This window comes from Herpailurus yagouaroundi, unplaced genomic scaffold (genome assembly GCF_014898765.1).
Source record: "Herpailurus yagouaroundi ecotype Mexico unplaced genomic scaffold, PumYag 141, whole genome shotgun sequence".
Taxonomy (NCBI): Eukaryota; Metazoa; Chordata; class Mammalia; order Carnivora; family Felidae; genus Herpailurus; species Herpailurus yagouaroundi.
The window spans coordinates 49,512,066-49,534,930 of NW_024412396.1; the positions used below are offsets into that span (position 1 = coordinate 49,512,066).

Genomic DNA, 22,865 nt, shown 5'->3' on the forward strand with positions numbered 1-22,865 from the left:
CTCCTCTCCTCTCCCCTCTTCTCCCCTCTTTTCTTTTTGCTGATGTCCACAAGTCAAGTAATTTCTTGGAGGCCCAAGAGGAACAAACAGCATTCAGCATAAAACAAAATGTTAGAAAACATGTGCTTTGCAGGGCAGGGCCTACCAGGTGTTTGTGTCCACGAGGGTAGGTTACTTCCGGGTGAGGAATAGACACCCTCCTGCCCTCAGAGCATTGCAGATGTGGCTGATGTGTCACACTTGGGTCATTAGGTGGCAGAAAGAGAGGCTTGTCTCCCTCAGTGTTCTGGCCCATGAATGTCTGGAGATTAATAGTCTGACACTTGACACACACAAAAAATAGACACTCTGGCTGACGTGCAATATTAGCAAAACAAATACAGTGGGGGAAGGAATCCCAGTGCGTCCTCCAGAGATCTTGCCGCAAAAGTGTCTCCCGCACCAGAGGACAGACACTGTATGAATCCTTTTGCACGCAGTTCCCAGAGCAGTCACGCTGATAGAGACACAAAGTAGAAAGGTGGTTTCAGGGGCTGGAGAAGAGGAGGAGGGTGTTGGCGTTTAATGGGTATGGAGTTTCGGTTTGGGAAAATGAAAAGAGCTCTGGAGATGGACGGTGGCGATGGCCGCACAGCCATGGGAACGTGCTTAATGCTGCTGGACTGTGCACCTGAAAATGATTAAAACGGTGAATTCTGTGTTACACATATTTTACCGCAGGTTTTTTTTTTATTTAAAAAAATTTTTTTTAACATTTATTTATTTTTGAGACAGACAGAGACAGAGCATGAACGGGGGAGGGGCAGAGAGAGAGGGAGACACAGAATCGGAAGCAGGCTCCAGGCTCCGAGCCGTCAGCCCAGAGCCCGACGCGGGGCTCGAACTCGCGGACCGCGAGATCGTGACCTGATCTGAAGTCGGACGCTTAACCGACTGCGCCACCCAGGCGCCCCTATTTTACCGCAGTTTTAAGAAAAGTGTCAATTAAAGACTGTCTTCTTGTTGTAGCGGGAGACGGTGGCATTTGAAGGCTGACTCACCTCTCTGAGCCTCAGCGGTGTCCTCATAAAGAGGACTTATGTCTTCCCGTAGCCCTTAAGGAAGAATGGAGGTGAAAGCACTTGGTGAACTGAAATGCACCACAAGAACGTGAAATATGGTTAAGATATTATTTCAAAACTCATTGTTAAGGCACCCAAGTGTCGGGGGGAAAAGTTGAAGCTGAAATGGGGGAACTTTGGAGGAAACTAAGGAAAGGATTATATTTGGCCATCAGAGGAACTGGAAAACGCCCCAATGCCTTAGGAGAGCAGGAGAGAATTTGGGGCTCCTTCTCAGGGGCCAGAAGGTAGGACCGACTTGGGCTATCCCAGCGATTTAAAAAATACTTCTCCCTTTTGCTTCGCCTAAATTGAGAAACAAGTTAAGCCCACCCATCAAGAGGAAATGAAAGGCAACAATGTCAAAACATCACCTCTCGAATTTCATGAAGGGAAATGGTGCCGTTACGACACGATGCTGGGTCAAAGTTTATGAGACCTGGAACCCAAATGTGCTGGGGGGACTCAAGTCACCATGGGTCTCCTTTACTGTTACGTTCATGAAAAGCAGCTTAGAGGGGCGCCTGGGTGGCGCAGTCGGTTAAGCATCCGACTTCAGCCAGGTCACGATCTCGCGGTCCGTGAGTTCGAGCCCCGCGTCGGGCTCTGGGCTGATGGCTCAGAGCCTGGAGCCTGTTTCCGATTCTGTGTCTTCCTCTCTCTCTGCCCCTCGCCCGTTCGTGCTCTGTCTCTCTCTGTCCCAAAAATAAATAAACGTTGAAAAGCAGCTTAGAGTAATTAAGTCCAAGCAACGTTTTTTTCCCGCTTAAAGAAAACGTCATTCACCTGTTAGGTTAGCATAGATCAGCATGTGTGAAGCATGTGTGAAGCACTAAATGAAATGAGGTACACACCTTACCTTTTCATTTCTTATAGCAACCGTGCAAGGTAAACCTTTTTCGTGGATAACATGAGAGTCACGGGCAGCAGTTTGTTCTTTCTGGTTGTTTCCGCCTCCATAAAATGAGAACCGCATCACAGCCGGAGCCGTTTAGCATCTTGTTCCTGGTCACTCAGTTGGTAAGTGGTAATGTCAGGATTTGAACTCATGCCTGACTCCAGAGCACCACACTACGCTGGAGAAGACCCTGTGGCCGAGAAGCTTGTGAGACAAAACTGGAGTATTTTGCTCCGGGAGCAATTAGAACGAGCAATTGGTAAATTGCTTTGTCGTGGCATTCCATGATGTCACGTTGGCCCACCAGGGGGAAGAGCAGCGAGTCTCACGGGCGTGTGTCAGCAGGGATTTGGCTGCAAGGTTGCATGAAACCGCCATGCACGGAGTATGAAAAACGCCTGGCTGTGTTATGTATGCACACATGTACGTCCTGTGTCTTGTGTGTTTTGTTCTCCTTGTTGTATGTTACAGGTGCTATGGATGCGTTGTGCGTGTTATGTGTGCATTCCGTGTATGTGAGTGGGTTGTGTAAGTGACGGAGGCTTGCCTGGTGACTGATGTCTTCAACATTGCAGCCCAGACGCTCCAACAAGCCCACACTTACTCGGTGCCCACAGCGAGCCGGCCACTCGTCCTAGTGCTTCCCACGTGGCAACTCCTTCATTTTTGCAAGAGTCCTGGGCAGTAGCTACCTAGAGTAGCCTCACTTTATGAATGAGAAAGTGGAGGCACAGAAGGATCAATCAACTTGCTCTAGACCACCCAGATAGTAAGAAGTGGGTCTGGGATTGGAAACCGGGGAGGCTGGCCTCAAATTCTCTGGTCTTTTTTTTTTTTTTTCTTCTTCTTCTTTTTTAGTGTTTATTTTTGGGAGAGACAGAGACCAAGTGTGAGCGGGGCAGGGGCAGAGAGAAAGGGAGACAGAATCCGGAGTAGGCTCCAGGCTCTGAGCAAGCTGTCAGCACAGAGCCTGATGTGGGGCTCGAACTCACAAACCGTGAGATCGTGACCTGAGCTGAAGTTGGACGCTTAACCAACTGAGCCACCCAGGCGCCCCCCCCCCCTTTTTTTTTTCCTTTTCTTAATCGGTGCTCCCAGATCACCATGTGAAAGATGATAGAATTGTCCTCGTCCTTCTGTGGGTGAAGAGCCTGTGAACCATGTGACAATCAGCACCTTCCAATTAAACATTAGCCACGGTGAGACAGGTGGCCATTGCTGGCCTTACAGTGCACGTGTGATTTCTTTTGTAAAACATTTTATTTTTAAGTAATCTCCGCACTTAACGTGAGGCTCGAACTCACAACCCCGAGATCAAGAGTCTCATGCTCTACCAACTGAGCCAGCCAGGCTCAATTTAATGATGTGTGATTTCTATCAATTTAATGATGATTAAGAGTTGAAAAGGATTGTTGTCGAAATCTTACATTTCACACTTGTGAAATCTGTACAGACAAAATAGTTTCATTGATTTTTTTCCCTCTAAAACTGGGGACCACTTTGAGAGGCCCCATATCTATGGATCAGATGTTCTCTGGCTCATAAGGACAGACTGATTTACTTGAGGTAGGATGACATTTCCTCTCTTGTCTTTCTCCAGTTGGCCTTCCTGAGGCCTGGCACTTTGGAGTGGAAGATAAAACGAAAAAGTCTCTGGCGATGCCACTGAAGGTGGAGGAGGAGACTGAGCCCGTTACCGTAGCAACACAGGCCAATGGTTCTCCGTCCGTCCATCCGTCCATCCATCCATCCACAAATGAGTTTTGTCGATGACAAAAACTCAGACGTGAACGAAAGAAAGTAGTTGCTTTCGCGGAGCATCTGTTCCAGTGCAGAAAAGGCATCAAACAACTAAATAAACATAGACACAATAGAAGTCCAGACAGAGATAAGGGCTTGGAGGAAAATAAAGCAGGGAAAGCGGGGAGAGAGTAAGGCATATTTTGCCTAGTGTGGCCACAGGGGCTTATCTGAGGCTCTGCAGAGTGGTTAATCTAATTGCATTAGACTCAAAGCTCCCAAGTCTAGACCCCACTCTCAGTGGACGTCTTTCTTCTCGTTCCCCTTCTCCCACAGGATCTGAGGGTAGCCAATGACCCCAAACCCTCAGCTGCAGAGTGGAGGTAGGTGAGGGTCATTTAGGCAGGGGATGAGGAGAAGGTGAAGCTAGACCCCGGGGAAGGGAGCAGAGGGTTCAAGGGCTTGGACGCTCATGGGATGAAGGGTCAGTGGTTGTTCATTGATTACCTACTCGATATCCATTCCTCTTCTCCCCACTTCCTACCAGCACTCATATTTGCTTTCTGGGTTTGGGTGGGATGTCAAGGGGGGTCCTGAATGTCCTAACAATCAGCACAATCTCAGTCCTGTTACCTCAGTGATCGGTTCGTATTGTGAAGTGTGGAGTGTGACACTTGGGGTCTTCTTTTATTCTTTTTCATTAAAACATTTTTTCTTATTACATTTATTTATTTATTTTTGATAGAGGGAGACAGAGCACAAGTGGGGGAGGGGCAGAGAGAGAAGGAGACCCAGAACCCGAAGCAGGCTCCAGGCTCCGAGCTGTCAGCACCGAGCCCGACGTGGGGCTCGAACTCACAAACCGCGAGGTCATGACCTGAGCCGAAGTTGGACGCTCAACCGACTGAGTTGAGAAGACTTGGGTCTTCTGATGGATATAATGGTGAAGTTCTCTCTCCTGGTAAAGGCACAGATACAAGTAGCCCTGGGTCCATCTTGGGACCTCGATGGAAGCCATCCCGAGGGCAAAGCCAACCCATGGAAGAGGGCAGAGCACAGACAAGTGGAGCCAGACTCCCAGTTGTTCTTGAAACACGCAGCGCTGGAGTTTTCCCCTTGTGAACCAATTCATTCATTCACAACGTTTTGAGCGCTTGTTATGTGTTAGACGCCGTTCTCCGAATTTGGGAAACATTCAACGCCTGATGTATGATGAGTTGCTATAAAGGCCTGAACCCCTTGCCTCAACTCAGGACAACTCTGGAAGGTCACGCGAGCCCTGGAACGCTCCGTGGGATTGATGGAGGCCTCTGCTGGGTTTCCATCTCGGCTCCACTTCTCCCTCTGCCCAATCCTGCCCAATCCTTTCTTTCCTCCCTTTCTGTGCGCGTCGATCCAGGCAGCACACGGTGCACGCTGGTCTCAGGGTTTCTTCTCAGGAACCCAACCGATGACTCTGTGAATGTGAGCTGTTACCATCATCGTCGTCGTCCTCCCCATCCAGAAGCCTCCTGAGTGATAGAGCAAAGAAGAGAAAGTGTGTAGAGGGGAGAGGTTTTCCTACTAACTGGGCAAGGGTGGCCCCGTGGGGCAGCTCAGAATGGCTAGAACGAAGACCCCACACCTTTTGCGGAGCTGAAGGTTTGTTCAGTGGAGCGGGGGTGGGGGGTCCTTCTCAAATCCTCGTCTCCAGTCACTTCTGTGTGGATTGGAATTGGTGGCTTGAGCCTCAAGTAGAGCTCTGTGTATGAGCTTGACCGGCCAACAGTAAGATTTTTCTTTCTTAATGGACTGTCCCACCCTCTCCCCTCCAATATTAACAGTGTAGTGCAGGGTTACACTTTTACCTTGTTATTCAATTTCCTGCCACGGCTATTCTGGGAATTTGGCAAGCACTTTTCACATATAAAAGCTCAGCTTTTAGTGCTGTGATGGGTGGACCAGTTGGAAACGGACGGAGGCTCCTGGTTTTATAGTCGCACGGGGGCAGGAGTTTGCTTTCTTGAATCCGGAGAGATATCGGGACACTGGTTATTCGCAGGCTGAATCTGGCCAATGAAAACCAGGGTTTAGCACTTACCCTGTTCATAGCTTTGCTGGAGGGGGCAGCTTGTTTCTGTCCTCTGGCTTTTAACTTTTTTTAAATTTTTATTTAGAAAAAAATTTTTTAAATGTTTATTTTTGAGAGAGACAGAGCATGAGTGGGGGAGGGGCAGAGAGAGAGAGAGAGAGAGAGAGAGAGAGAGACAGAATCCAAAATAGGCTCCAGGCTCTGAGCTGTCAGAGCCTGACGCAGGGCTCGAACTCATGAACTGTAAGATCATGACCTGAGCTGAAGTCGGATGCTCAACCGACTGAGCCATCCAGGTGCCCCTGTCCTCTGGCTTTTTAAGCACAGTGATCATGACGCAGGAAAGCAAACTGGCTGAGCTGTCTCTAAAATGCTGATGGATTCAGTTGAACCCCACGACATCATTCAAGCACTGGGCAAGCACTGTGTGCATGTGTGTGTGTGGGGGGGGTAGGGGGGGCAGGTCCCTACCATCTGTAGGGGGGACAGACTATGTTCCCAAACAACACATCACCCAGCACAATGGACTTAGAGCCAGTCAGACCAGTGCTCAAAACCTGAGCTGAGTCCTAGTTCCGTTACTAAAGGATGTGGTTTTATATTTGGGGTGACACAAAGCTCTTTAGACCGATGGATAGGAGATGGTAATTCTGGAAAAGGGAACTGTCTTGTGTTTGCCGTGTTATTTATGAATATTCAGTTTTGCTATAGAAAATGAGAGACATTAAGTATAGAAGCAAGCAGCTTAGGAGATTTTTTAGACACAGAAAGAATAAATAGAACGTATATGGGTGGAATATAGATCAAATGAGAATGTTGCTTACAGACAAGGAATGAGAATACCAAGTAAATCTTAAGGATTTATGAGGCACGGATCATGTCTTCTCCAGGTTGAAGCAATGTCACTCCTGTGTTGGTCACTCACTGGTGACACTTCAGGAAACAGAGAAAACCCACAGCTGCTCAGCAGATGCACTCGGGCGCTGCAGTGTGAACAGGTATACTTGTCCTTGGTCTATCCCCAGTAGACGCCGTTTGTGTGCTTACTTCGGGCACTGCCTCCAGCTATCGCCCTTGGCCTGCCCTTGGGTCTGACCCCCGTAGCCACACCAGCAGGAGAGAAGGCTGTTGTGGCAGAGAGGACAAGATACATGAATGCTTGTAACCCTGGACTCAGGCAGGGTGATCCTTCCACCTAAATGTGATCACCTGTCCTGTCTCTTTACCTTCCTCCTGTCCACTGTGTGTTTTAAATTGATTAATAAATGGTGTGATTCAGGGTGCCTGGGTGGCTCAGCTGGTTGAGCCTCTGACTCTGGAATTCCACTCAGGTCACGATCTCGGGGTCGTGGGATCGAGCCCCGTGTCGGACTCCACACCGAACGTGGAGCCTGCTTAAGATTCTCTCACTGCCCCTCCCCCTGCCCTCTCTCTCTGTCCAAAAAAAGTAAAAATAAAATAAATAAATGGCTTAATTTGGGCTGTGAGCCTTTCTGTTCCGTGACCTCTGGTATAGGTTGCCTGGGCATATAGTTCGAAGCCACTGTTGCCTCAGGGTAACTTCTCAAGTGACAGGGGAGTCGTAGCTCAGGCTTCCTGGAAGCAAAGCCCAAGACATAAATTCTCATGCAGGTGATTTATGAGGGCGTTCTGTCTGGAGAAAAAGTCTGTGAGGAAGTGAGAAAAACGGGATGGGAGGAGGGAAGAGACCACACAAAGATGGGGTTCAACTGAAGTATAACCTCGGCCTGGTCCCACGGACAGCTGTGCAGCGTGGAGGCAAGAGGGCGGCCTCCTGTACCTCGCGGCAGGGAATGGCCACACCGGCCTAGGAAAGGGGGTCTGGGTGGGGCACCGGCAGCATCTGCTACAGGTGAGGGGTCTGAGCTCCCCTCCCAGGTGGGTTACCGTGGCAAGGGAGGGAAGAGAGAACTTAGTAGGCTGGGAACGTAGTGGGGGGAAGGACTGAAAGGCATGGTGCGGTATGACGTGAAGGGGTCTGAAAGTCAGAGCAAGAAGTTAACACCCGATTCCATGGGTGGGAAGCCATAGGGAGCCATGGTGTGTTCTTGAGCGTAAGTGTCATTTGGAGCAATGTTTAGGAAGAGAGCCATATGACAGTGGCATGTGTTGGGAGGAAGCTGCTGGCCAGGAGGGCAGCTGGGCCTGGTACTTTAAGCTACTTTAAGCTACTACAGGTAGCTTAAAGCATCTCTCTGCAGCCTTTGGGCAGCTCTCTACCCTCAGAAGCTACTTTACCAGGGTCTAGTTTTGCAGCCCTCTTCCTGGTCTCAGTCTTACATGATTCTCTGAAGAATCGGCCTCGTCCTGAAGGAAAAGGGGCTGGTACCACATCCCCGAGGGGTCAGCCTCCCTGGGCCGGGCTATGGAGGGGGTGCATCCCTGATAGCTCTCCCTCGGAGAAGAACACCTCATAAAAAGCTCAGCACAGATCTGGGCCTCTGCCGCAGAGGGCTGATTAATGCTGGAGTTGTACACACTGCGCTGGCTCCAAGTGACGTTACCTGATCTCTAAGTAATACAGAGCTTTTAAGCCTCTGGCTTTTGTCCGAGGCACTGTGGCCACCTGATCTGCGGCAGTCTGAAGATTCTTGGCCTCAGGCCAAGCCAGCCTCCAAGCAACGATCCTTTCTCGGGGCAGAGGTGACTGTCTATCAAAACTTTAAAGGTCGTGGTTCCTAAACTCCAACACGCAAAAACACTACCCGGAGTGCCTTCTGAAAGCACAGATGGCTGGGCCTGACCTGCAGAGGGTGGGGGGGGGGGGTCAGGAATCTGCATTTGGAACAAGTACCTTCGTGACACTTTTGACAAGTGTCAAAACTGGGGAGAGGGAAGATCGAGCATTGATTTACTCAGGAAACACAGCAGCCCTGGGAAGGAGGTAATCTTATTTTCATTATTCTCCAGTTATAGATGGATAAACTTAGGCTCAAAGGATTTAACTAAACTTCCCCAACTCTCAGAACGAGTAAATGATAAAGCTAGGATTCTAATCCACTTATGTACAGCTTGTGCTGCTGTCTGAGATCTGGAGAAAGAATAGGGGATCTAGCTGACCACATACAGAGGCAGGCTCATCTGACACCCCCCCCCCGCGGCGCGCCGCGGGGGGAAGCGGGCGCAGCCGGGCGAACGGTATCAGGTAGGAACGGGCTAGGTTATGCCGTAGTAACAAATGAGCCGTTGAGTTCATTTCTTGCTCACACTACATGGCCATTCAGACCAGCAGGGGGCTCCATTCGTTATAGTGACTCAGGGATCCAGGCTCTGGTAGAAGCTCCATGTTGACGTGTGTTTCCGCGATTGCAGGGGTAGAGAAAGAGGGCCCTGGCTCTTGAACGATGCATTTCTGTCTGGAAATGAATGGTGCCACGTCGGCTCAAATGTCATTGGCCAAGTAAGTCCCATAGCCACGCCTGACTTCATCGGGGTGTAGAAACGTAAACGAGAATCTAGTCCATTGCACCAAAATCCACTCATAAGAGCCTGAATGTGCCTTCTTTTCTCATGTCTTTGCCTGTGCCGTTCCGTCCGTTCCATGCATCCTACCCGGGCTTCTCAGCCAGGCTAATGCACCTCCGTGTTTAATTCTGGACTCCCCTGCCACCAGCTCTGGGCAGCCTTTCCCAATCTGCCCGAGTCTCCAGGCCACCCTGAGGACCCCGGGCTGATCTCTGTGAGGACGCATGTCGCGGTGCATGGCAACTGTCAGTTTGTCTGTCCCCCCTGCCCACTGGACCATGGGCTCCTGGGAGACGGGAGCAAGTAGTGGTCACAGGCCTTGTGGCTCTAGCCCCCGGGAGGCAGGAGACGAGCAGGTGCTCGGGGGCAAATAGAGCGACGAAGAGCTGGATTTTGGAGCTTACAGGAGCGGCCCCTCTTCTTTTCCCACAGGAACAGGGTATGTATGGACTTTAGAAAATGGGGAAGAGGAAGGCAAGAATTCTGACTTCAGGATGAGCCAACTGCAGATAGAAGAAACCCCCCCTGAGAAGGGGGCTTTTTCCAAGGCTTCATTGCCCCATCATGGAAAGACTCACCTCAAACCCGGGTTAGTCACTGCCCGGAGCTGCTGTGTCACCGTGGGGTGAGTTTCAAGAGACCAAGAAGAGGACATTCTACAGCTGGGGGGGAAATCCTTGCTGTCCCCACTCTGGGGGCCCTGGGACCCGTTAGAGATGATGGTTAGCAAAGGGGCAGGTGTTTGTGGTCCCTTCAGAGGAGCTTTGCCTGAGTCCTGTCACTCCCCCGTCTTTGGGGTCTGGGGAAGGAGATCAAGGCCTCCCCAGCACGGGCATTAGCCTGACGCTGGTGGGGGCCCCCGCAAGGTCTGGGTCACTTGTTGGGTGTCCACGCCGGGAGTGACTGCGGAAGGGAGGCCAAGAGGCCGGGAATAAAACACCTGTAGTGTTGAGCTGCACAATCAGGATCCATCACCGTCAGCTTGAGTTCTGGGGGCTCTATCTTCCCCAACCCCCATTCCCACCTCCCACCTTGGGCTCTGGGGGATGAACCATTTTCAGTGCTTGGGATACCCCGAGCTCTCTCACTTCGGGGCTTGTGTGGGCATGAGCCCTGACACAAGTTTCAGTCTCTTCACTGCATTTTTCACAAGAACTTAAACTCTTCAAGTGTTTTTCCTCTTTGTGGGGTGGCTTTTCCTGAAGTTTGAGTTTCTAGGGCTGGGTCCCCTTGTGCCATGCCCAGCACTCAACTCAGCTCACCCTTCCTTGCCCTTTGCCTCCCTCTCCACCTGGATCCCCTGGGAGCTCCCAGCCCCTCCCTCCGTCACGCACAGTCCTCCCCCTTCCTTTATTTATTTTTTAAAGTTTATTTATTTACTTTGAGATAATTTTTTTTTTAAGTTTTTATTTATTTTTGAGACACAGAGAGACATAGCATGAGCAGGGGAGGAGCAGAGAGAGAGGGAGACACAGAATCTGAAGCAGGCTCCGAGCTATCAGCACAGAGCCCGATGCAGGGCTCGAACTCAAGAAGTGTGAGATCATGACCTGAGCCGAAGTCGGACGCCCAACCGACTGAGCCACCCAGGCGCCCCAGTATTTGAGAAAGACACGGCGCAGAGTGACTGGAGCGCATGAACCACCATGAGATCACAACCTGAGCAGAAATCAAGAGTTGGATGCTTAATGAGCTGAGCCACCCAGGCGCCCCCTCCCCTTTCCTTTAAAGCCTCAGGGCTGCAGCATGCCTTGGACTTGGAGGGCTTTTGCCCCAGTTCAAGGCCAAATCAATTCCTTGTAAAGAGAATAACTCTCTGTCAATAATACTCTCCCTGCTCAGCCTCTGAGACGACATCTTCCCCTTCTAGGCCTTTCCTTAGCCTGAACACAGGGGCCCACTGGGCCTTGTTAGGCCCCGCCCCTTTGGTCTCAGCTGGCCTGACTGCCTACAGTTTGCGCTTTGAAAGAACGGACTGTTCCTTCCATTTTCAGGAATCTTGCGAGCTGGGTTGTTAAACACGGACATTATTAAGAATTCACATATGGTAACACATACTAAACATTCACCATTTCCTAATTGCTTTAGCACCTTTTGCTTTTGCCGATGCTCTTGAAGTTATGTCTCATGCATCTCCATGGTGAAAATACCATATACTTGGTAGGCGACTGGGCACCTCTTCCCGAATCTTCGTTTAGTATATTACACCGGGTCTTAGTCTGTCTGGGCAGCTATAATAAGATCCATCAGACTGGGTCGTTTATAAATAACGGAAATATATTTCTCACAGTTCTGGAGACTGGAAGTCCAAGATCAAGGCACCAACCTGGTTGTCTTCTGGTGAGGGCCCCCTTCCTGGTTTAGAGTCAGTGCCTTCTTACTCCTACGTCCTCACAGGGTAGAGGGGGCAAGGGATCCCTCAGGAGCCTCTGGATAAAGGCACTAATCCTATTCCTGAGGGTTCCACCTTCATGACCTAACCACCTCCCAAAGCCCCCCCCCCCATCCTAATACAGTCAATTTAGGGCTTAGGATTTCAACATATGAATTTTGGGGGGGGACACGAATAGTCAGACCAGAGCACACTGACAGCTTGAAATCAGCCTTTGTGTGTATATTTACACCACAAAAAACAGCAAATACTCTAAATGGGGGATTGTTGATTGTCCAAACGTAAGGACGTGATGGAGAAAATGCAGATTAAACTTGAAAGGGTGTTTGTAGCCATTGCACTGTGAGTTGCACAAAAAAATCGAGGAGATATTCATTTGGTACTTCTTTATTTTTAAATGTTTATTTATTTTTGAGAGAGAGAGAGACAGAGAGTGAGAACACAAGCAGGGGAGGGGCAGAGAGAGGGAGGCACAGAATCCGAAGCAGGCTCCAGGCTCTGAGCTGTCGGCACAGAGCCCGACGCGGGGCTCCAACTCACGAACCGTGAGATGGTGACCCGTGCGGAGGTCAGACGCTCAACCGACTGAGCCACCCAGGCGCCCCATCATTTGGTAATTTAAAAACTACCATCCAGTTCGGCAAAGAAGTTGTTCCCGTCACTGACAAATAAGTGAAATCCCAACATACCTTTTTATCTCAGTTCTGTCTTTCTTATTAGCATAAACAAGAATATCAGCAAATACTCTGTTGGAACCACACCTGTTCCTCAGTTCCAACGATAGATTGGCTCCAGACCCCAGTGTTAGCAAAAATCAACAAAAGCATTCTGCGAAAACCCATTTTGGTTGTATGAAGCTTATAATAAAGAGTACGGTATGTTTTGTTATTATTGGCATATTGTGTGCTGTGCATCCTTTATAAACCCACGCATAGTTTTCCAGAGAGCCAGTCGTCAAACATTTGCCAGCACACCCGGCCCAGTGTCTCCTGTTCCGCCCCCATCGCCGAACTTACCTGCTGTGCTCGCGTGGCCCGTTTGCTCGTCTGTATCCCCTCGGGCCTGGGGGCTCTGTGGTGGGGATGGTCTGTGGTGGGGATAGGCTACTCAAGTCCTAGTCAGGACTCAGTGTTCAGCAGTCACTTAATACATTCCTGTTGCACGAATACGCGACCACAAAGGCATTTCTGGGACCTAACGGAAGGTAATGGTTCTTGTCCCCGTGTCAGCCTGTGAAGTGGGGGTGCGCATTTCACCATGGAGTCTCGTGTGTCCGATCCTACGGTGGGCAGCCAGCACATGCTTTCCCTTCTCGCTGCCGCTCGATCCGGATCCAGAGAGTGGCCCTGTGCTGAGTGGGTTCCCTGAAGCGTCCCTCCTGCAGCCAAATGGCACCGAGGCCAATGGGGATGTGAGGAGAATTCCGGATGCCAGGAATATACAGGTGGATCGGAGCAGGATACAGTGGTCACGGGGTCAAGCTGCAAGCTTTGAGGGCTGAGGGCAGATCTCATTCCTGTCTCATCCCTAGGACCTGTCCTGACGAGAGCCAACGTGGTCCTACATGACGGAGCGCGCTCCTCCCTCTGTTTACCTCCTCCGACCTCGTCTCCTCGTATTCTCCTTTCTGCCCCAGACATACTGACTCAGGGCTCCCTCCTGCATCACATGTCCCCACGCCTCAGGGCTTCGGCACCTACTGTTCCTGGCCTGCTCTTCCCCAGAAACCCACATGGCTTTCGATGAAGTCAGGTCTCTGTCCGTATCTCACCCGATCAAGAAGGCCTTCATGACCAGTGTGGCCTTCATTGTGCTGTGTCTGCCTTAGCTTGCTTAGCTTTTCTTCCTGGGCCTTCCCCCCCCCCCCCCCCCGGGGGAGCACGCCCTTGGTTATTTTTGGCCTCCCCTCTCTCAGATGTAAACTCTATGCCGCAGGATTCTTTCTGTTCTGTTCCTGACTTTATCCCCAGGATCTCGCCCGGTATAAGTGGATGTATCGTCATCCCTGAAGCAATGTCTGCTGACCGGCTCTGCCTACAACAATAAAGGGGCTGTGGGCAGAGAGACCTAGATACCAAATCCAGCTCCCCGCTCTCCTGGCAAATTTGGTCCTAGCCCATCTTCTGGCACCGGTAATCTGAAAACCCGGATATTTTTCTTATTTCTCTGGGGTTACCGGCCCAATGGGAAGTGTCCCCTCTTCTCCAGGGGCGCCTGAAACCCCCTGGTCACAGCGCGCGCGAATGGCACGACTGGGCAGGCTGGGCAACCCAGGCGACCCCCGAGGCCGAGGGTGCAAGTTGGCCGGCCACACCCGGCCTGGAGGAGCGTTCTGGCTGGCACTCAGATGCTTTCATCTAACTAAGATGAAATGAATCCAACATTCAGAAACCGAGACATTTCACAAAATAGCCAGAAGACGCGGCCGGCCCTGGTGGGTCCCGCATTCAGGCACGGCCCCCCCCCCCGGAGCTGAAAAGCTGGGGCTGGTTTCTCTACCCCCCCCCCCCCCCCCCGCCATCTGCCACAGCCCTCACCACACTTGCAACATTTGCTCCGGTGCCGCCTGAAACAGTGCGTGCTTCGCTTCACACTAGCTGTGGCACTTGAGCGAGGCTCTGAACTTCCCAACACTCCGCCTGCGAGATTCCAGTTACCCTCCAGTTCCCAGTTACCCTCCCCCTCCCAACCCCAGTCCATGGGAGATTCCTTGGGGAGCAGAAGCACTCCGGCCGCAGGACCCCTTCCCTTCCCACCCCGCGCTGCTCTGCCACGTCCTTTTCTCTTAGCTCCCCTTCTCAGAGGCTACCCTTTGGGTCCGTGGAAGCTGCTATCTCGCCGGTCCAGGTGGGTCCTCCCTCAGCAGCTGGACCTGCCTTCCCAGGCGAGGAGAGCTGCAGACGGCCACTCGCTGCTGCTGCTGCACCTGCATCGGTGTGAGAGGTGGCCACCCACCCGAGAAGGATGCACGCGTCAGGGTGAAGGGGTGACAGGATGTAGGAGGGCGCCGGGTCCGGCAGGGCTTGGCCTCAGAACAACTAAAGAGGAGATTTCAGCCACCAGATGCGCGGTTGCCACGGGAGAGCCTTCCTCTTCCCATCCTAAGTGTCTCGTTCTAGAACCAGGGGTCACGGCAACTGCTGGCGAAGGCAGCTGGGTTTGCTCAGCTTTGTGGGGAAAAGCTACTTCTTCCCTCCTGGGGCTTTTAAGCTAGTACACCTTTTAAAATGTTTCAAACTTTCATGGCTTCGTTGACATACGGTGTTCCTCTCACTCCAAAATGAAATGCACTTCCAATGGATTTCCCAAGATTTTCTTTATTTTGATTACAAAAGCAATCCGTTCATGGTTTTTATAGAAAAACTGGGGAAATGTATACAGATGCAGAAGGAAATGAAAACCTCCTATAATTACTGTTACTCTTTTGGTTTATGTCACTCTAGACTGCTCGCCCGTATACTTCCAATCATATACATATATATGTATGTATGTATCTTCCATATATGATGTCAGAATCTTATTTTAAACACTGTTTATAACACACAGCATAAGGCTTGGGAAACAGTAGACAATAAATATCACCACTGCTAATAAGTATCATTTATAGAGTGCTGGCAATATACCAGGCCTGATGTTAGGCATTGTATCTTTTTTTTTTTTCTAATCTCTTAAAATCTTGATTTATTTTTGAGAGAGAGACAGCGTGTGAGCAGGGGAGGAGCAGAGAGAGAAGGAGACACAGAATAGGAAGCAGGCTCCGGGCTCCGAGCTGTCAGCACAGAGCCCGACGCGGGGCTCGAACTCACAAACCGTGAGATCCTAACCTGAGCCGAAGTCGGACGCTTAACTGACTGAGGCACCCAGGCGCCCCTGATGTTAGGCGTTTTATATGCTATCTCACCTACTCCGCATAACAGCCTTAGGGTGCGGAAGCCATCTTACCCGTGTTTTACAGGGCTTGAGGCCCAGAGAGATTAGGTTACTCATCAAAAATTACAAAGGTTGTCAACGAGATGGACAAATACCCCTTTGTGCGTTTTTGTGTCAACAAAGGGCACCTTTGCAGCTTTAAGGTTTTCAAAAATTGAAGAAGAGGGGCGCCTGAGTGGCGCAGTCGGTTAAGTGACCGACTTCAGCCAGGTCACAATCTCGCGGTCCGTGAGTTCGAGCCCCCCGTCAGGCTCTGGGCTGATGGCTCAGAGCCTGGAGCCTGTTTCCGATTCTGTGTCTCCCTCTCTCTCTGCTCCTCCCCCGTTCATGCTCTGTCTCTCTCTGTCCCAAAAATAAATAAACGTTGAAAAAAAAATTAAAAAAAAAAAATTGAAGAAGAGCCTTACTGTCCACTCAGGTGCAAACCGTCACTGAGAATGATGGAAGCTCAGGTTCTGGCCTCGGGGGGCAGGAAATCTGGCTCTGCAACTGACCAGTTGCGTGATCTGGAGCAAGTCACTTAGCCTCCCTGACCCTCAGTGCCCTCACCCACAAAATGGGATTCGTGGAGAGAAGGGTTGGCACTGTGCCCGGGGATATGGCGGTGTTTGAAACGATCAACCAAAGTTGGTGGCGGTTGGAAAACGTCAAGGAACCGCAACAGTGCGTGATACAAAGCGTGCTCTCCAAAGGCTCAGCCATCATATTTCGTGGTGATACTTGCTAGTGTGGACCTGGTGGGAAACGACCTTGGTCATTAGTGAGTCCCCGTGAGGCTGTGCTTCCTTCCCAGGGCGGATTACTGAGCTGCAAAAAGACTGCTTATCAATTCGTATTTGAAAGACAGCTCATCCACAGTATCTGAATGTGCCCAACTCCTAAAATGGTACCTTTGTGTTTCTAGAATCTTTGTGGCTCAGATAAAAATCAGGGGTGGGGGTGGGGTGGAGAATGGATATGCACAAGTTATCTGAATTAGCTTGAATGGCATGGCAATTAGGGGTCTCCCGGTTCTCCCCCTTCCCTGGGGCACATTAACTTCTGTGAGCCTCAGTTTTTCCGAGTGTCAGGCGGGAGTGGTAATACCTCCCTCCTCGGGATAGCGTGACGGTGAAAAAAAAAAACGGTATGTGTGAAGGTGTCAGCTCAGGATCTCAGTCATAATAAACAATACCCTTTCTGGGGCGCCTGGGTGGCTCAGTCGGTTAAGCGTCCGACTTCAGCCAGGTCACGATCTCGCGGTCCGGGAGTTCGAGCCCCGCGTCGGGCTCTGGGCTGATGGCTCGGAGCCTGGAGCCTGTTTCCGATTCTGTGTCTCCCTCTCTCTCTGCCCCTCCCCCGTTCATGCTCTGTCTCTCTCTGTCCCCAAAATAAATAAACGTTGAAACAATACCCTTTCTGAGGCCATATATGTGTGGTGGTCAGGAACACAGGCTTTGAGGTTAGAGTTGGAACCCTGGGCCCGCCATTCACCAGCTCTGTCACCTTGGGCAAGTTACTTAGCCTCTCGGAGCCTATCTCATGAGGTTTGTAACGACCAAGCGCCAATATATGTGCTACTTGGCCCCGAGCGGGCATCCGACATCAGATACTACAACGAGGCCCTCCTTGCTATCTCCTGGTCACATTACTCTTTTGCCTTTTTGATTCTCGCAAAGCCTGAACCGCGTAATGTGGCACTTGATGACATGCTGCCTCTGCGTCCCCTGGTTTTTTTCCTCACGTGCTTCGCTCTGTATTTTTTCCACGGGGCTCAGCCCCTTGAGGGCACCATCGGGGACATAGACTTCTTTAGTATTCCTTCCAAGGACTCATGTATGTGCATGCCCCATAAATCTTCGCTGCCTTGAATTGTATCTGACGGATGGCTCTTTCCCTGTTGGTTTCTCAAGGTTCCACCCAGATTGAGCTGAAACCCTTGGGAAAAATTGCAGCCGCCTGTCCGGGTCCCCAGAGACCCGCGCATCTGGCTCTGCTGCAAATCACAAATGGAGAAGCTGAAGGGCCTCAGTGCCCCCGCAGGCATCTGACAGCTAAGGAGAGGGGCCCCTCGGCCCCCCCTCGTCGGCCCTCCCAGCCACCTGACTCAACAGCAGCGCCCCCGCCCCCGTGGCTTTTGCGGGACAGCTGTGGCCTTAAATGGCACCAGAGCATCAGATGCTTCCCTTATTTACATAGCTTCTGTTTTACAGCCTTCAGCCAGTCTTTCTACGGTCCTGGAAGGTAACAGGGAGGAAAAGTTAAACACGAAGGAAGTGAGGGAGGGGCAGAGTCAGGATCTGGCTTTCGATTTTTCGACATGCGTGTTTAGTTTCCCCAGCTGAGTATGTCACTAAAACGGGGAGCTTTCACCCTCCTGGTGCCTCGGTTATTTCTAATATAGTTCACTACGAGAAGAGGGCCTAAAGACTCATTTAAGTAAAAGAGTTGACCTTTGGTGTAGGGCAGCCTTGAGGAGTGGATGTGCTAATTTGTCTGTCTAAAGTTTCCTGGTGGGGGGGGGGGGCGCCTGAGTGCACTCAACTTCGGCTCAGGTCACGATCTGGTGGTTTCGTGAGTTCGAGCCCCGAGTCAGGCTCTCTGCTCTCTGTTGCACCTGCAGATCCTCTGTCCCTCTCTCTCTGCCCTTCCCCCACCTGCTCTCTCTCTCTCTCTGTCTCTCTCAAAAATAAACATTAAAAAAAAAAAGTTTCCTGGGAGCATAGTTTCATGATTCAATGCTGTTTATGAGCATTGGGCTGCTTTTTATTCATTTTTTATTTATTTTTACGAAGTGTTTGTTTATTTTTGAGAGAGAGCGTGTGCACGTGCCGGGGAGGGGCAGAGCGAGAGGGAGACAGAGGATCCTAAGCAGGCTTCCAGATATCAGCGCTGTCGGTGTAGAGCCCGACGTGGGGGCTCAAACTCATGAACCATGAGACCATGACCTGAGCTGAAGTCAAGAGTCGGATGCTTAATTGACCGAGCCACTCAGGAGCAGCCACGGGCTGCTTTTTAGAACCCAATTCTTTTGCTTGTTTGATTTTAGGGGCTGTAAAATCATTCATTCATTCATTCATTCAACAAATATTTTTTGAGCTATGTGCTAGGTCCCATGAATACAAAGTTTACTACTGGGTGAATATGGGTTAAATGTCCTACATGCGAGCCCTGCATCAGGTGCTGGGGAGATGGCTGTGGCCAAGACAGGCATGGGCCCTAGCTTCACCGGCCAGTGGGGAAGACGAGGCAACTAACATACGGCGCCAAGTGCCATTTCATAGGGTGGTAAAGAAGTTCTCAGTAAGAGTCCCGTACCTAGACTTGGAGGTTCAAGGAGGAAGTGACGATTAAGCTAAGCCTGATAGAAAAATGGAAGTTGGCCAGGTGTGGAGTTGAAGGGGAGGAGAGGTACAGGGTGAAGTTTAGATGTGTGGGTTCAGTGACTGATGGAGAGTGGCCCCGTCCACCTGCTAGGGATAACAGGAGGAGTAAGTTTTGGGGCAAGAGAACATGTTCAGTTTGGGATTCACTGAATTTTGGGGGCCTAGTACCTCTAAGGGGAGAAGTTCAGGGGGCATCTGGACCTGCATCTATGGCTCTGGTGCTTAAGAGAATCTGGCTCATGAAAATAATTTGGGAGTCATGAGTATACAGATGGTATTTGAAGTCATGATGATGGAACATCGAATAAAGAATGATCTCTGTTCTTGGAGCGCTTGGGCGCCTCAGTCGGGTAAGTGTCCAACTCTTGATTTTGGCTCAGGTCATGATCTCACAGCTCATGGGATTGACCTCATGTTGGGCCCTTTGGTGATAGCCTGGAGCCTGTTTGGGGTTCTCTCTCTCCCTCTCTCTTCCCCCCTCCCCTGCTCACATACTCTCTCTCTCTCTCTCAAAATGAATAAATAAGCATAAAAAAAAATCTCTGCTCTTGAGTACCTAAAAGTCTAAAAGTCTAAGCTAGGCATATAAGCGAATATTGGAATTCAAGGTAAATGGTATAACACAGAGGCATGTACAAGGTTCAGTAGGGGCTCAAAGCCTGGGAACATCATAGAAAGCTTGACAGAAGAGGGGCCAAGGCTAAGTAAGAGGTAGATGGGTCAGGAATGGGTGGTTCAGATGGAAAGAACAGCATGTGCAAAGCCATGGAGATATAAAAGCAGCACTGCCCAGCCAAGGAAGTCCTTGGGGCATTTTATGGAGCATTTCAGTGTGCTCATCTGAGAGAGAAGGCAGCAGATCCATGAAGCCTTTGAGGAAACACCTGTTGCCAACATGCAGGCAGTGCGTGCTAAGGGCAGGAGGCAGATTTACACAGTTGAAGTGTCCATAAGATGACATCTTTTCAAATGTTTAAGATTTTTTTTTTATCATGGAAGTTTTCAAATATATCAAAAAGTAGAGAAAATAATGCTGCGAACCCACATGTATTCATCACCCTGCTTCAAGAATTATTAGCATTCTGCCTTTCTTTATTTACTCATTTCTCTCTCTTTTGATTGCCAGAGCACTATTTTTTTTTTTTAACTTTCTATGAAGGAGAAAGTAGACAATGGGGTATATAACGAACCCTCATGGACCCATCAGTGAATCTCAGGAAACTTCAGCTGGAGGTTATTCCCTCCTATCCATGCCCTCACCAGCTTGCTCCCCTCCCGTCGAACATTTCATCTGCAAATACTTTAACAAAATGAACATTAATTCATAAGGTGACATTTAAAATTTTTTTTAATGTTTTTATTCATTTTTGAGAGAGAGAGTGAGAGTGAGTGAGTAGGGGAGGGGCAGAGAAAGAGGGGGGCACAGAATCTGAAGCAGGCTCCAGGCTCCAGGCTCTGAGCTGTCAGCACAGAGCCCAATGAGGGGCTCAAGTCCACGAACTGTGAGATCATGACCTGAGATCATGACCTGAGCCGAAGTCAGATGCTTAATCAACTGAGCCACCCAGGTGCCCCATCAGGTGACATTTGAAAACATTGGGGGGGTGGTGTTTGATAAAGCCAGAAAATCCTATGACCATTCAGAGGTGTACTTCAGATAGCAGTTCTGGATGTTCAGGTTGGGATAGGCCAGATTCCTTTACTTTCTAAAAGTTTATTTGTTTATTTTGAGAGAGAGAGAGAGAGAGGCTGAAAGAGGGAGAGAAAATCCCAAGCAGGCTCTGGGACCTGGATTCCGACTCACAAACCGTGAGATCATGACGTCACTGATCTCAAATCAAGCCTGATGCTTAACCCACCGAGCCACCCAGGCACCCCTAGACCAGATTCCTTAAAAAAGACCACATGGGTTGGGGTGCCTGGGTGGCTCAGTTGGTTAAGCGTCGGACTTCGGCTCAGGTCGTGATCTCACGGTTCATGGGCTCGAGCCCCGCATCGGGCTCTGTGCTGACGGCTCGGAGCCTGGAGCCTGCTTCCGATTCTGTGTCTCCCTCTCTCTCTGCCCCTCCCCTGCTCATGCTCTGTCTCTCTCTGTCTCAAAAATAAATAAAAACATAAAAAAAAAAAAAAAAAGACCACATGGGCCAAGCCAAGTGGAGAAGGAGCTAGAGTGAAGGCCGGGAGAAGCTCTGGGGGGACCAAGGGAGCCCTCTCAGCTCTCCTGGGCGTTTCTGGTAGGCAGCAGGCAGCCAGCCAAAGGAGAGCAAGCCAGAAGAAGGGAAAGGGCAGGGAACGGAGACCGAAGGAGGTGGGAGCAAAGGGACTGGTATTGAGAAAGAAAAAGAGGAAAGGGAGGGCAAAAATGATCGCAGGTTTCCGGGAGAGGGGCGCCCCCAAACCTGCCTGGCCCCCTGCTCATTGAGTTACTGTTGGTGGAGCGAGGGTAGGGGCAAGTATGCAGGCGGCCGTATTTACAAGGAAAGAGGGCGGTACCAAACACAGAGGGGCAGGGCTCCGGCAGTGAGGGTAGGGCAAGCTCCTTCCCGACCTTGGCAGAGTCGGGCAGGTGCGGGGAGGGGGGGGGGGGCGGGGCGCGTCTGCAGGATGGCATCCGCCAAAGCAGGGGAGAAGGAAGGCCGCAGAAACGCAGGGGTTGGTCCCCGCGTGGGAGGGGTACTGCGGGGCACCAGTCTCCCCAGTCTTGGGTCTGCGCGGGGCTCCGGCCTGTGCCCAGGGTCGGGTGGGAACCGCGCTCCTGCGCCCTGTAGCGGGCGGGCGGAGAGCGGCCTCCCCGGTTTTGCCTACCCGCACTCCTGCTGGGCGGCGGGGGCAGCTCGGGGATGACCTGGGGAAGCAGCGGGTCCTGGGGTTCGGTAAATCGGTGAATGGCGGGGAGAGTGGCGGAGCCTCCGGGGTGGGGGCAGGGCCTGGCCCGGGGCGCAGGGCGCAGGGCGCAGGGCGCAGGGCGAGGCTGCCGAGGGTGCGGCCCTGCCCTACTTCCTCCCAGCTGGGAGCGCTGCGAGTGAAATCCCCGGTGGGAAGGCGAACGTCGAGGCCCGAGAATGTGTTTCTCGAGGTCTTTGGCGGGAAGGGTGATCGCGATCGGGGCTGGCCAGCCGGTACCCCGACTGCTCTGACCCGCTCCAAGCACCGCCCCCCCCACCCAAAACCAGCGCCCGCAATTCCTGATGAAGTCCTGGGCCCTCCCCCTGCTTCCCGAGGGGGCTTTCCAGATCCATCTGCACCCATCCTCCAATCCAGGGGGAAAGCGCCAAGAGCCCCGACCTGCGACTCTGTTCCTCTCCCAGACATCACAGTTGTTTAATGGCCAATCAGCCTGTTGCCGCTGTCCCGAGCGCACATTTGCAGGGCGCTTCCTTCCGGGACGTCGCAGGATAGATTGCAAGAGGGCCTGTGGTCCAGTGAGGACCCTGATGCGGGGAAATCTCTTTCTGCCCTTTCGTACTAGACAAGGCACGGGTTGGAGGTGAGCCGCATTGGTTAGAATCAGCCGGACAGGTGGCCACATGAAGCCAGGGGCGGTCCAGGGCCGTGGGGTCCCATCAGCTAGCTGATGTTGGTGAGCACACAGCAAAAGGGATGTATAGACTGAATAGACCGGATCTGAGGACTTGTCTTCATCAGCGAATAGGAATAATGAACACATTGAATTCTTCTCACGTGATGAGTGGACACTGTTCTTAGCATTGTTCTAATGCTTCTCATGCGTGTTCTAAACATGCATAATCTAATTTCATGACATTATTCCTGATTTTATAGATGAAGAATCTGAGCCACTAAGAGATGACATCACTTGGCCAAGGTCACACAACTTCTGGGGCCAATGTTCTGTTTTGCCTTTGTGAAGAAGAGGGAACACGCA

At 51.1% G+C, this 22,865-nt stretch overlaps 1 long non-coding RNA gene and 2 other non-coding genes across 4 annotated transcripts in view; 2 read left to right on the forward strand and 1 right to left on the reverse strand.

Annotated features, from left to right (window-relative positions):
• The window catches only part of LOC121032072 (uncharacterized), a 15,616-nt gene extending 11,157 nt beyond the window's left edge, over positions 1-4,459 (forward strand). For both annotated transcript variants that reach the window (XR_005791061.1, XR_005791060.1), the window contains exon 3: positions 3,599-4,459. This is a non-coding gene — a long non-coding RNA (uncharacterized LOC121032072). The remainder of the gene's footprint in view (positions 1-3,598) is intronic.
• On the forward strand, positions 200-324 carry LOC121032527 (small nucleolar RNA SNORA17). The gene has a single exon (XR_005791348.1). It is a non-coding gene; the product is annotated as a small nucleolar RNA SNORA17 (small nucleolar RNA).
• On the reverse strand, positions 3,278-3,350 carry TRNAK-CUU (transfer RNA lysine (anticodon CUU)). Its single transcript has one exon. It is a non-coding gene; the product is annotated as a tRNA-Lys (tRNA).
• Positions 4,460-22,865: the final 18,406 nt, after the last annotated feature.